At 43.8% G+C, this 12,822-nt stretch overlaps 1 protein-coding gene and 1 pseudogene across 22 annotated transcripts in view; both read left to right on the top strand.

Annotated features, from left to right (window-relative positions):
* Cux1 (cut like homeobox 1) overlaps positions 1 to 12,822 on the top strand; it is a 374,970-nt gene that overhangs the window by 195,950 nt on the left and 166,198 nt on the right. The gene's annotated exons all lie outside the window — the stretch shown is intronic.
* Positions 1 to 12,822, top strand: part of LOC147822646 (coiled-coil domain-containing protein 181 pseudogene) — a 29,619-nt pseudogene extending 16,797 nt beyond the window's left edge. Inside the window, exon 1 of the transcript XR_015445268.1 lies at positions 1 to 12,822. This exon is cut by the window's left edge and continues 16,797 nt beyond it. The product of XR_015445268.1 is annotated as a coiled-coil domain-containing protein 181 pseudogene (transcript).

The raw sequence follows: 12,822 nt of genomic DNA, 5'->3' as shown, positions 1-12,822 counted from the left end.
CTCCTGTTATCTGAGAAATTATTTCTGATTTCATTTTTTCCAGATCCCCTTTTGTTGCCAGTTCAGTGGGTCCAGGTGGTTGAGTATCAGAGTGTTCCATCTCATTTCCCTTTGGGGTTGCTGTAGGTGATCTGGAAGTCTGGTTTTGAGACTTATTTATTTGTTTTCTCATTTCGACTGGGGCGGGGGGCTGTTAGCACCTGCACGGATTACCTCCTCTGAGATGGGTGAGGTGGGACAGGGGCTGGGAGCAGCAGTAGGGATGGTGACCCAAAAGCCCTTTCCTGTGGGCTGGGAGCAGCCAGAGGGATGGTGGCCCGGAAACCCCTTCCTCTGGACCAGGAGCAGTAGGATGGTTGCTCAGAAGCCCCTCCCTCTGCGCCAGGAGTGGTGGGAGGGATGGTGGCCCGGAAGCCCCTTCCTCTGGGCCAGGAGCAGCGGGACAGAAGGTGGCCCAAAAGCCCTTTCCTCTGGGCTGGGAGCAGCGGGAGGGATGGTGACCGGGAAGCCCCTTCCTCTGGACCAGGAGCAGTGGGACGATGGCTCAGAAGCCCCTACCTCTGGACCGGGAACAGTGGGACTCAGTACCTTGGTCTGGTGGTCTGGTGTCCTCTGCGCCTTTGTAATGTGGAATCAGGTGGTTGCCTGTCTGCAGCAGGGTGATTCGGTGTCTTCCACGTGACTCAGGACCTCGGTAGGGCGTGCACAGACCTGCCTGTCTGCAGCGGGCTGATTTCGAGTCTATTGAGGCATTATTGACAAATAAAAATTGTATAGATCTACTGCATGCAGTATGATGTTTTGATATGCATAACATAATGATTCCTGTAACCAGCCTAATTAGCATACCCATTCCCTCACATTGTGACTTTTTGTGTGTATGCATAATGAGAACATTTAGGATCCATCCTCTTAACAAGTGTCCTATACATGATACATTAACTATAGTCACCACACTGTACCTTAGATCCCCAACACTCATTCATCTTTTAAATCCTTTTGGGTGGTGGGGGGTGGGGGGGTACTGGGAATCAAACTCAGGACCCTGTGCTTGCCAGACAGGCTCGGCGCCACTGAGCTAAATCCCTGGCTTATTCATGTTTTATAACTAAAACTTTTTACTCTTTGAGCAACTACTACTCAGCCCTTGGCACCTACCATTCTGCTCTCTGCCTCTAGGTGTTTGATTTTTTCACATATAAATGAAATCACACAGTATTTGCCTTTCTATACCTGGCTTATTTTCCTTGGAATATCCTCTAAGCTCATCCATGCTATTAGAAATGGCATGATTTCCTTTAAATATTCAACTGTATATATATGCCACATGTTCTTTGTTTGTCCCTTTGTCCTGGAACATTTAGATTGTTTCTACACCTTAGCTGTTGTGAATAATGCTGCAGCAAACATGGGAGTTCAAGATGCTTTCAGATCCTGAGGGACATACACCCAGTAGCAGGATTACCAGGTCGTATAGTTCTATTTTTTTAACTTTTTGACCAGCCTCAGTACTATTTTCCATAATGGCTGTACCATTATAGGCCACCACAAGTGGACACACCCTTGTTAGCACTTATCTTTTTCATTGTAGCCATCCTTCCATGTTTGAGCTAATAGCTCATCATGGTTTTGATTTGCATTTCCCATGACAATTAGTGACATTGAGCATTTTTTCATGTACCTGTTGGCCATTTGTGTGCTTTCTTCTAGAAAATGTCTAGTTGGGTCCTTTGTCCATTTTTAAATTGGATTGTTTCCTTTCTCATTACTGAGTTTTTCACCTTTCCTCTCTTTATGGCTTACTCTTCTACTAGATTTCACACGCTTTAAGGGGTCTGTGTCTTGTCTTACTCGGAATCTTAGCCACGCTATTGCTTCTTACCCTTAGTAAGCACTTTACTGAGTACTGGTTCTTAGAGATCCACATACACACAAAAAAAGTTTGGTGCCCAGGAATGTTAGGAGCCATCTGCAAGTTTGGGGCCCAGAATCTCAAACTTCTTGAGGCCAAGCTGATCAGCTCTAGCTGCAGGACATGGGATGCATCACTGGAACCCCAAATAGCCTGCAGTCCTGACCCCTTCCTAGGGAATTGCCATCTTGCCTGGCAGGCCATCCTCAGGCTGTGGGGCCTACTTCAATAGTGAAGATGACAGTAGTGGCAGCTACAGTGGTCACCATATGCAATGCAATGGGGTGATGCATTTTTAATTGTCTTGGAGGATGGTCCCAAGGCCTGGGAGCACAGTGTCTTCCTGTAGTCTGGCTTACTGATGGCTCAATTAGGGGAGCAGTAGGACTGCGGTGCTGCACATAGGCCAGCTTCCTAATTGAAAGCACATTTTCTCCTCCAAAGCTGCAGCTGGTTTGGTTCTGCTCATGCAGAAAAGGATATAACCTTGCATAACATAGGAAATGAACGGTTGAGAGAGAAGCCAAATTCAATTTCAGTCAGATATGTTGAGGCCGAGCCCATGATCTATGGGAGCCGGGGCAGGAGCGGTGTGCATGTGGAAAGGCGCGCACTCAGCAGTCTATTAATCACGGCCGCCCGCCCGGCGCTGCTGCCCTCTGTACTGGGGGCCACTGCGCCCGCGCGCTCCTTGCAAGGCTGGAGAGCAGCCAAGCACTGCAGAAGTTAACCTCTTAAAGACCCAGAGCTGCTTTCTGTTGAATAAATGTAATTTTGTGGTCAGAAATAAATGCCTGTGATGTAGCAGGAGCTTTGAAAACAACAGTGAGCCAAAGCTATTACAAATTGCTCTGTGTTGAGGAAGTCAACAGCAGACATCAAAATTCCATGTGTACAGCAAATTGATTTCGGCCCAGAGCTCTGCAGCTATTCAATAAAAGTCCTATTAAACCATTGTATGTAATGAACAATCCAGAGCAAATCTAATATTTTCAGTGGATAATTATTTTTAACATCCTCTTGGTAACCACCAGTGGATTTCTTAGATATTTACAGGGTGCACCAAGTGGGGTAGGCCTTCCCAGCTGTTGTTCAGCCTCACAGCCTGGGAACTGGCAGTCAGGCACCCATTGCCTGGATGGCCCCCCTGCAATGGGGTCAGTGGCAGCTGAAGGCCAGGCCTGCTTTTGAGGGAGGCCCGTAGGGTTTCTGGAGTCACCTGGTACCCAGCACGTAGGAGGTGCCTGGGAAATGTTTGTTGAATTGACCTGAACTAGTTGAAATGGGCAAAAGGAAGTTCAGAAAGCTCTAGAATGGCCAAAGACAATGATGTATTGGCAAAGCTCACTTGAAATCTTAGGCAGCAGCAATCAGAGGGGCACAGGTAAGGGGGGACTGGGACAGACCTGGCACCCCAGGAAGCCCTAGGACTTGCTTGTTAAACTTTGTTCCTTGACAGTATGGGAAATTGAGTCTTTGTCACAACCCAAATGACCTTATTGCCAGCTGAGTGGGGCTTACCTCAGCTGCCATACTGCACTGGGGCCGTGACCCCATCACACTGAATTTTAACTTTTTATCAGTCTCCACTTCTGGACCATGAGGTTCTCAAGGACAGAGTCTACATATTCATTCTTTGATCAGTAACACTTTACTAAATATCTGCATGCCCAGCTAGACCTGAACTAGGCCCGAGTATGTGATGCTGGCTGAATGAATGCAGATCCTGCTTTAACAGAGACTAACAATTTGGCAGGGTGTGTATCCCCATGTGGCCTTCAGTAAATGATGGATGGATGGAATGATGGGTAGAAAGATGGAGGGATGGCTGGTTGAATGATTGGTTGATTGGGTGGGTAGGTGGATGGATAGATACTTGGATAGACAAATTTATGAAAAGGGATAATTAGGAAATGGATGGTTGGATGGAGGCAATGGATGGTTGGGTCTGGGTAAGGATGAGTAAATGGATGGATTGGATAGAGCTGTGAATGGATGGAGTGAACACTCCTACTGTCTGAGTCGAAAGTATTCCATGTTGATCTTTTTTTTTTAAAAAAAAAAAAAAAAGGTTTTGTGTTCCACCTGCTTCCATCCCTATCCCAGTTCAAAGATCTGAAAGTAAGAGCACTTGCCTCCAGTTACATTGTTGGAGGCTTGACTTTCCCTGGCCTTGACCTTCACAGGTCAGATGACCTCTCAGTGTCTCTATTACTTCATCTGATGAGCTTGAAGGGTTGGGGAAATGGATTTTCATGAAGATTAGAATTAGTATTATATGTAAGAATCAATTGACTCTTAATAGTTTGTCTTTTTCATGGGCTAAAATTTTCTAACTTATAATATCCAGGAGTATAGTACTTACTTGAAAATCATGGAATTTAAATTCTGAAGGTTTTTTGTTTTCTTCAGATCTCTCTTCCCTTGGAAAAACTCAGTCTGGAAGTTAATTAAGTTTTACTGATGTTCCATCAATTTAATGCAGTAATTCCTTAAATGAAACTGTCACCAAGGACTAGATGACCAAAGTGAGGGCCTTGTGGACCTGTGAGGGGAGCATGTAGACATGGCTGAGCACCAATACATTCTGCACTTGAATTTGGAGGATTCCCCTTCCCAACTCTCCACCCCCACTCCAGTCGGTGCCTTCTTATGCTCTACAGCGCACCACTCCCATGATCACATGGCCTGCCCACCACCCTATGCTGGGGATGCATCTGTGGCCGGTGTCCAGGCACAAGGCAATGGAGAGTGAGAGAGACAAGTGGGTACTCCATGTGCCACCAATGCCCCCATTCTGGGCTTTCCTCTTCCTCCTCTTCTTCCTCTTCCTCCTCCTCTTCCTCTTCCTCCAGTCCTAGCATCTGCTGGTCCCTCAAGCCTTGTTATACTCACCCAAATGCCACCCTCCTGTCACTTGCATACTCACCACCCCAACAAATGTTCCCAGACTAAAGAAGTTCCTCCCTCCCATGGTGACCTGAGAGCCACAGGCTCACCTGCCACCTGCATAGATAGGCCTCACAGCAGGCCTGCTAGCCGGGCAGTGGACTGAGTAGGGTCACCCAGGTAGAAGGGAGACAGTATTGGACCCAAATATTTGAACTCATTATTCCATCTGCACCCCAGGGAAGGGACATGATCTCTCTTAACCAAGATTCTTCACCCACTGGGTCCTGTGCTATCCTGCATGTCCCCTCTAAGGGTGAACCTTCTGAGCCTGCTGAGTTCCAGCATGAGAGCCAGCAGCCACTCAGCTGCTCTCTTTGCTGGGGAACAGTGCAGCCCCTCCCTACCCTCCTGGCCTACCACTACCTGGGGCTACTCTTTGGCCTTGCCCTTGAGCCCAGAGAGATAGGGCTGGGACAAGAGTTAGCATGGCCCTTCTGGGCCCATGTCCAGTGGGAGATGGAGACTAACCTGGACAGCAGGCTCCTCTGAATCCCAGTGACACTGGCACAGCTTTTGGACAGATGAGGAGCTAGGAGAATATCTCTTAGCTCCAGCTGTGTGCTGGAAGCTTCACTTCATCTGTACAACAGCCTTAGGTAACCTGTTCAAAGCCACAGAGCTCATTAGTTGTAGAGCTAAAATCCAGACTTGAATGTCTGACTCCAAAGTCAGTTATTATTTAAATTTTTAAGAAGTGTCTACAAGCGCCAGGGTTTCTTTTGCCTCTGGGTCAGAGCTTAGAAAGGCAAGGGGAAAAGAGCTCCTCCAGCCATCTCTGTGACCCCAGCCGTCGCATCTCACACAGTTCTTGGTTTTTAAACATACGTTTAGAAGGCCATGAGGTTGGCAGGCATATCGCCAAAGTGATTTAGCCTGCCTTGCAGCTAGGCAATGGAATTATTCTTTAACAAACTAAAAATTAATGAAAATAAAGATACTGATTCAAAAGAAAATGGAGAATACAAAGATGACTTTGAAAAGGACCTCAAGTGGTTAATTAATGAAAAAGAAATTGATCCCAGTATAATAGAGATGGGTTACAAGAAAGAAGAGAATATTAATCCGGGATTAAAAGAAAATGAAACAGAAAGAGAACACATGAAACAGCTTTCTGAGCTTGATAAATCTTTGAAGGATGAGGTTTCACCAAGAAGAAATGACTTTATTTCTGTCCCAAGTATTCAGTCTTTGGATTGCATATCAGATTCAGATAGTGAAAACTCTTTTCAGGAATCCAAACTAGAAAGTCAGAAAGACCTGGAGGAGGAAGAGGATGAGGAAGTAAGCAGATATATTAAGGAGAAAATTATACAAGCTAACAAACTTCTATAGACCCAAGAACCCATGGATGATAAAAGGGAACGAAAACTTAAGTTCAAGGACAAATTAGTTGATCTGGAAGTTCCTCCACTAGAAGACAGTGATACTTACAAAACTTATTTTGAAAATGAAAATAATGTGTCTGGAAAACTATCACAGTTACGTATTTCCAATGAGTTAGGGCAAGAAAATGTACTTCTGTCACTTACTGAAGGAAGCTTTGAAGAAAACAAGGATATGAAGATACTGGTAGAGAAAGATGAAAAGCTTGAACTTCTGAATTTACAAGATAATGAGAGCCAGGGGTTTTGCCCCCCCTTATTAATGCTAATAGTATTGAAAATGAACCCCAACAATTGTTACTCAGATCTCCCAACTCACCTATCAATGGTGTCAAGAAAGAGGAGCCCACGGCAAAGATTCAGATTACTCAGTCATCAACAGGAGAGCCACTGGCTTATGTCCCTCAGCCACCACCCAACCCCAAGACTCATCCACGCTCTGCTGCCACCTCAGATCGAAATAAAGGAAATGGGAAATCTTATCATCGGACACAGTCTGCCAATATATTTCCAATGACCTCAACAGACTATCTTTCCCTTCAACAGAAGGAACTCCGGAAACAGCTAGAAAAGAAGAGAGAAAAGCTTAAGAGAGAAGAACAACAATGGAAAATATAACAAGAGAAACAAAAGAAAAAAAGAGAACGACATGGTCTTCAAAACATGGTTGCAAAAAAGAGAAGGTTCTAGAAATGCGGAGAATCCAGTGAGCTAAGCAAATTGAGGACATGAACAGGAGGCAAGAAAACAGAGATCCACAAGAAGCTTTCCGATTATGGCTTAAGAAAAAGCATGAGAAGCAGATGAAAGAAAGAAAGTAAGAACTAAGAAAGCAAGAGGAATGTGCTCGCTTTGGCAGCACATATACTAGAAAGCAAGAGGAATGCTTATTCTTCCTCCAAGGAACAGAAGGCAGGGAAAAGGCTTTTAAACAATGGCTAAGAAGGAAATGAATAGAGAAAATAGCAGAGCAACAGGCTGTTGAAGAGAGAGCTAGACAGCTACAACTAGAAGCAAGGCGTTCGAAACACTTACAGAACTACCTGTATAATATGTCAGAAGCCAAATCTTTTTGCTTTACTGATCATTATAACTGAAGGAATCTATTAAACATCTGGTAGCTGCTATTATCAAAAAAAAAAAAAAGTGTCTACAAACTTCTCCAGAAGTAAGAGAAAAGGGCAAAGAAGAGAGAAACCCACTAGCTTATCAGCAGGGATGTAGAAAGGAAGAGAACCCATCCAAGGGCTATAGGGGGCTGGGACAGAGCTATCTTCAGCAAGGAGCCTTTCCTTTCAGTACTGCTATGTCCACCCCTCCCCCACTCCTTCCTGATTATCCACAGGTCGGGGGCTGCTGGTATTTGGGGACTTAGGAGACAGATCTAACCTAGAGACATGAGGCCTGCCATCCTCCCAGAGCAAGCGTCTAAGTGTGTGTTTGTTGAAAACTGACAGGCAGGTGCCCTCTCCTAGGAGCACAGGCACAGAGCAGCAGGTAGTTGATCTCGGGTCCATCTGTGATCTTCCCTAGTGTCCCTGCCACCGCACTACCACCAAAGGCTGGGCCCCCTCTGCCCTGTGGACACTGTTTCCTCACATTCCTGCTACCCTCCTGAGTTTCTGCTGAGAGTAACAGAGAAACCAAAGGACAGATTACTGATATCAGAGTCAGACAGATCTGAACTTGAACTTGACATCATCATTTAGCATGGTAACCTTGACTGAATCCATTCAACTTCTCTGTCTCATCCATGGAGTGAAAAATCTCCCTCACAGAGCAGAGGTATATGGAGATATTTAATGATCATGGCATAAAAGTAGTGCTGGATGTTAATAACTCAAGCTGTTGCTCATAGAATCTTCTAGATCTTTTGACCTCTCAAATCCTGGTGCAAACCCAGGATTTCACCCATGCTTCAGGACTCTAACTGTGCACCTGTTCCAAGTGACTGCATCTAGGCCATCAGGATTGATGGTCTTAGTCTTGTTTCTGACCAGAGCCTGTCTTTTTTTTTTTTTTCTTTGGTACCAGGGATTGAACTCAGGTCCTTCCGCTTGTGAGGCAGGCGGTGGAACCACTGAGCTAAATCCCCGGCCCAAGCCTGTCTTAACTCCAGGCCTCCCTGGAGCTCCCTCTTTGGGGATCTCAGAACCGTTCATCAATAGTGCCACAGGTTAAGCATTCCAAGTACCAAATGCTCCAAACTCCAAAACTTTTGATTCTTAAAAGTTTCATATTTTAGAAGATTTCAGATTTTGATTTGTTTTTAAATAAGGATTCTCAACCATCAAAGTTTGTTTAGATAGACCTAAATCTGAAACACTTCAAAATCTAAAATACTTCTGGTCCCACACATTTCAAATAAGAGATAGTCAATCTGTATTGCCAAATACCATCTCTTCTGCGCTTCCTGTTTCAGGAGAGTCAGGGCTGGTCTCCCCTCCCCCCTGTGGAGTTTCCCTCCTGTCTAGAATGATCCTGGTGGGGGGATGTCACTGGAGATTGAACCCAGGGCCTTCATAAATGAGCTACACTCCCAGTCCTAACCCCCCTTTAATTCTGTTTTGAGACAGGATCTTGCGAAGTTGCCCAGACTGGGTTTGAACTTGCAATCCTCCTGCCACAGAGTGCTAGAATTATAGGTGTGCCCCACTGTGCCTGGCCAGAGTGATCCCTTCATGTCACTCCCTGATTGACATCGGATGCCCAGGACTTTGCAGCATGAAGCTGCCACCCACAGTCCCTCCCTTCATGATCTGGCCTCTGCTCCCAGGTACTTCAGATCCCTGCCCTTCTCTGAATGGATGTTCCATTTCACCAACTCTGTCACAGTCCTCCCTCACCCCCAGATGATGTGTCCCATCCTCTTCCAAGCACAGCACACAGCAGTATCTGTGACCTCCTTCTGCTGTGTGCAGAGTGAAAAAGGAAGGCGAAGGAGTGTGGGTGTGGATGCTTGTCAGTGCGCACATAGTTCTGGAAAGATTCACAAGGGAATCTAACTCCAGGCCAGGCATCTGGGGGACAAGTGGACGGGGATGGGAAAGAGACCGACTTTTTATAGTGTACTTTTTATTCTCTTTATAGATAAATGATTTTATAGTATATTCACAAAGCTGTACAATAACCCTAATTCCAGAACATTTTTATCAGCTCAAAAGAAACCTTATACCTGTCAGCAGTTACTTCCCATATACTCCACCCAGAGACAGCCACCAGTCTACTTTGTCTTTATAGATCTCTATATCCAAATCTGTCTCTGTCTCTGTGTCTGTGTCTGTGTCTGTGTCTGTGTCTGTGTCTGTCTCTGTGTCTGTCTCTGTCTCTATCTCTATCTCTATCTCTATCTCTATGTCTATCTCTACGTATAGTACTAGGGATTGAACCCAGCATCTTCACACTGATCTACATCCCCAGCCATTTTTTATTTTGAGACGGAGTAACACTAAGTTGTCTGGGTTGGGCTGGAATTTGTGATCCTCCTGCCTCAGCCTCCCAGAGTGCTGGAATTACAGGCATGTGCCACCACTTCTGGCTCCATTCTCTTTTTTATTTATGCATATTTTACCATTCTCAGCATTTCCTATAAATGAAGTCATATCGTACATAAATAAACTGTTACTGGTTTCTTTCTTACATAGTTTTGAGCTCCATCCATGTTGTAACACATATCACTCAATACTTTATTCCTTTCTGTAGCTGTTTACTAGTTCATTGTGTTAGGTGTGCTATGCTTTACTTATCCATTCATTGGTTGATGGCCATTTGGATTTTATTCCTCTTTTTGGGTATTCTGAATAATGTTATGAACATGTACAAGTTTTTGTGTGTATTTTTCTTCTTCTTTCTTTCTTTCTTTCTTTTTTTTTTGTACCAGGGATCGAACTTGGAACCTTGCGCTTGCAAGGCAGGTGGCGGAACCACTGAGCTAAATCCCAGCTATGTGTATATTTATTTATATTTCTCTTGGGTAGGTACCTAGGAGTGTAATTGTTAAGTATATGCTAACTCTATATTTAAAATTTTGAAGAATGTTAATATCTCTGCCAAGATATTTTCTAACTGACTGTACCATTTTACATTTCCATCAGTAATGTGAAAGGGTTCTCTAATCATCTGCAGCAGTTCTTATTATCTGTTTGATTATAGCTATCCCAGTGGAGTGAAATGGTATCTCACTGTAGTTTTGATTTGCCTCTCTCTACTGACTACTGATGTTGAGCATTTTTTTAAGTGTTTTTGGCCATTTGTATATATTCTTTAGGGAAATGTCTATTCAGATCCTTTGCCCATTTTTAAATTCAGCTAATTGTCTTTTTACTATTGAACTATAAAAGGCCTTTATATATTTGGATAAAAATCTCATCAGATAGATGATTTGCAAAACTTTTCTCCCATTCTGTGGGTTGATTTCCTCTTTCTTGATAGTGCCCTTTGAAAGACAAAAGATTTAGGGCCCGGGATTTAGCTCAGTGGTTCTGCCGCCTGCTTCGTGAGCGCAAGGTCCCATGTTTGATCCCTGGTACCAAAAAAAAAAAAAAAAAAAAAAAAAAAAAACCAAAAGATTTAAATTTTATAAAAACTAATTGATCTCTTTTTCTTTTGTTGTTTGTGTTTTTGGTGTTATATCCAAGAAATCATTGCTGAAACCAAGGTCATAAAAATTTATACCTGTGTTTTCTTTTAAGTGGTTTATAATTTTAGTTTTTACATTTGGGCCTTTGATTCAAGTTAATTTTTGTATATGGTGTAAGGTAGGGATCCAACTTTGATCTTTTGCTTGTGGATATCCAGTTGTTGAAAGAATATTCTTTTCCAATTTCATTCTCATGTCATTCTTGTCAAAAATCAATTGATCGGGCCAGGGATCTAGCTCAGTGGTTCTGCCGCATGCCTCACAAGCACAAGGTCTCAAGTTCGATCCCTGGTACCAAAAAAAAAAAAAAAATTGATCATAATGTGAAGTTTACTTTCTGGGTTTTCATTTTTTCCATTGATTTGTATATTTATAATTATGTAACTACCATAGTCTTGGTTAATGTAACTTGTAGCAAGTTTTAAACTAGGAAATGTAAGTCCTTCTGCCTCAGCCCTAGCTGGGATTTTGGTAGACACAACATTGAATCTGTAAATCAACTTGATGACTATTACTATCATAACAATAGTACGTCTTCAATCCAGGAAAAAAATCTATTTAATTTAATTGCTTTCAACAGTGTTTCATGGTTTCAGAGTACAAGTTTTATATATCTTTTGCTGAATTTATTTCTAAGTATTGTATTCTTTTTTGTTTGTATTATAAATGATACTGCTTTTCTTTATTTCACTTTATTTCACTTTATTGCTAGTATGTAGGAAAACAATTGATTTTTGCATATTGATTCATATTGTGCAACCTTGATGAATACTGTGTTTCAATAACTTTAAAATTTTTTACTCTACAACCATTATTTGTCACAACACAGTGTTTTAAAATCGTAGGCAGGCCTTCCTCCACCTTGTCTTTCTCTTCCTTAGAAGCCTTCCCCACACACCCACTGTGATTTATCTCCAAGTGGAAGGTACTGAGAGGGAGGAAGTGGCTACTACCCCATCCTGTCCCTTTGGGAGTAGAAGTAGGAGGCCCTGGGCCACTGGGATGGGACAGGACACCACCTGCATGATTTTGGCACTCCTTGAATGATTTCATTATGGAGTGAAGGCACCAATGAGCTAGTGAGTGAGCTGGCAGCCCGCCCTCAGCCTCTGTGGAGCCCTGCTGCACGCAGAAGTTCCTGCTGTTGGAGCTGTGATCTGCTGCATTATAGCTTCCACCTCCTGGTTCTGCCTGCACTCCAAGGAGACAGCCAATCCCTCCTCACAGCAGCCCTTGAGATCCTTTTGACAGTGGCATGTCAGCTGTAGTGAAGGATCTGTGAACCGCACGGGAGGAACAAGGTGCTGGCTATGACTTACTACCTGTACTGTTCTTCTGTACTCTGCCACACATCTGTTCTCTGTGGCCTCATGCCCTGGTCCCTCCCCAAGCACTGTCTTATTTCTGGGCTCCCCCAGGTTTCGTCTCTTAGGAATTTGGTGGGGTGCAAGGAGCAATTAAGGAACACCTCTACCTAAGTGATTCTGAGAAATTTGTTCCCCTTTTTGGTAATCAGGGAAGTACTCTATAACAGAATCATGTGGACAGGATTCAGCCTCCCTGAGCACAGTGCTGGATGCTGGAAACCAGAAAGGAACATGACCTTGACAAACCAAGCTAGTGATGGCAGCTGGACCCACACTCATTTCCATTTTTTTCTCCTTCCCCTATGTCACCACAGAGGTGGCCAGTATCCTGGGTTAGGGGGCAACCTCCCATACCTAGGTCCTCCCTCTCTGCCCACAAAATTATCATCCAGTAGCAGGACTGGGCTTCGGCCAGACACAAAATGAACACATCTTAGAGAGGAATTACCAGACTCTTAGCTACCTTTATCTTTTTTTTTTTTTTTTTCCAGAAAATATATGTCCTTTTACCTGGCTATGTTCAGATAAAATTAGAACCCTGCTGCTTTGGCCTGTTTACATGTCTGTTTT

Source organism: Heterocephalus glaber, unplaced genomic scaffold (assembly GCF_053883595.1).
Source record: "Heterocephalus glaber isolate CG9 unplaced genomic scaffold, H.glaber_assembly_v1.0 deba00001610, whole genome shotgun sequence".
Classification (NCBI taxonomy): Eukaryota; Metazoa; Chordata; class Mammalia; order Rodentia; family Bathyergidae; genus Heterocephalus; species Heterocephalus glaber.
Note: the sequence above shows the minus strand (reverse complement) of the source record. Positions and strands in the feature narration are given on the sequence as shown.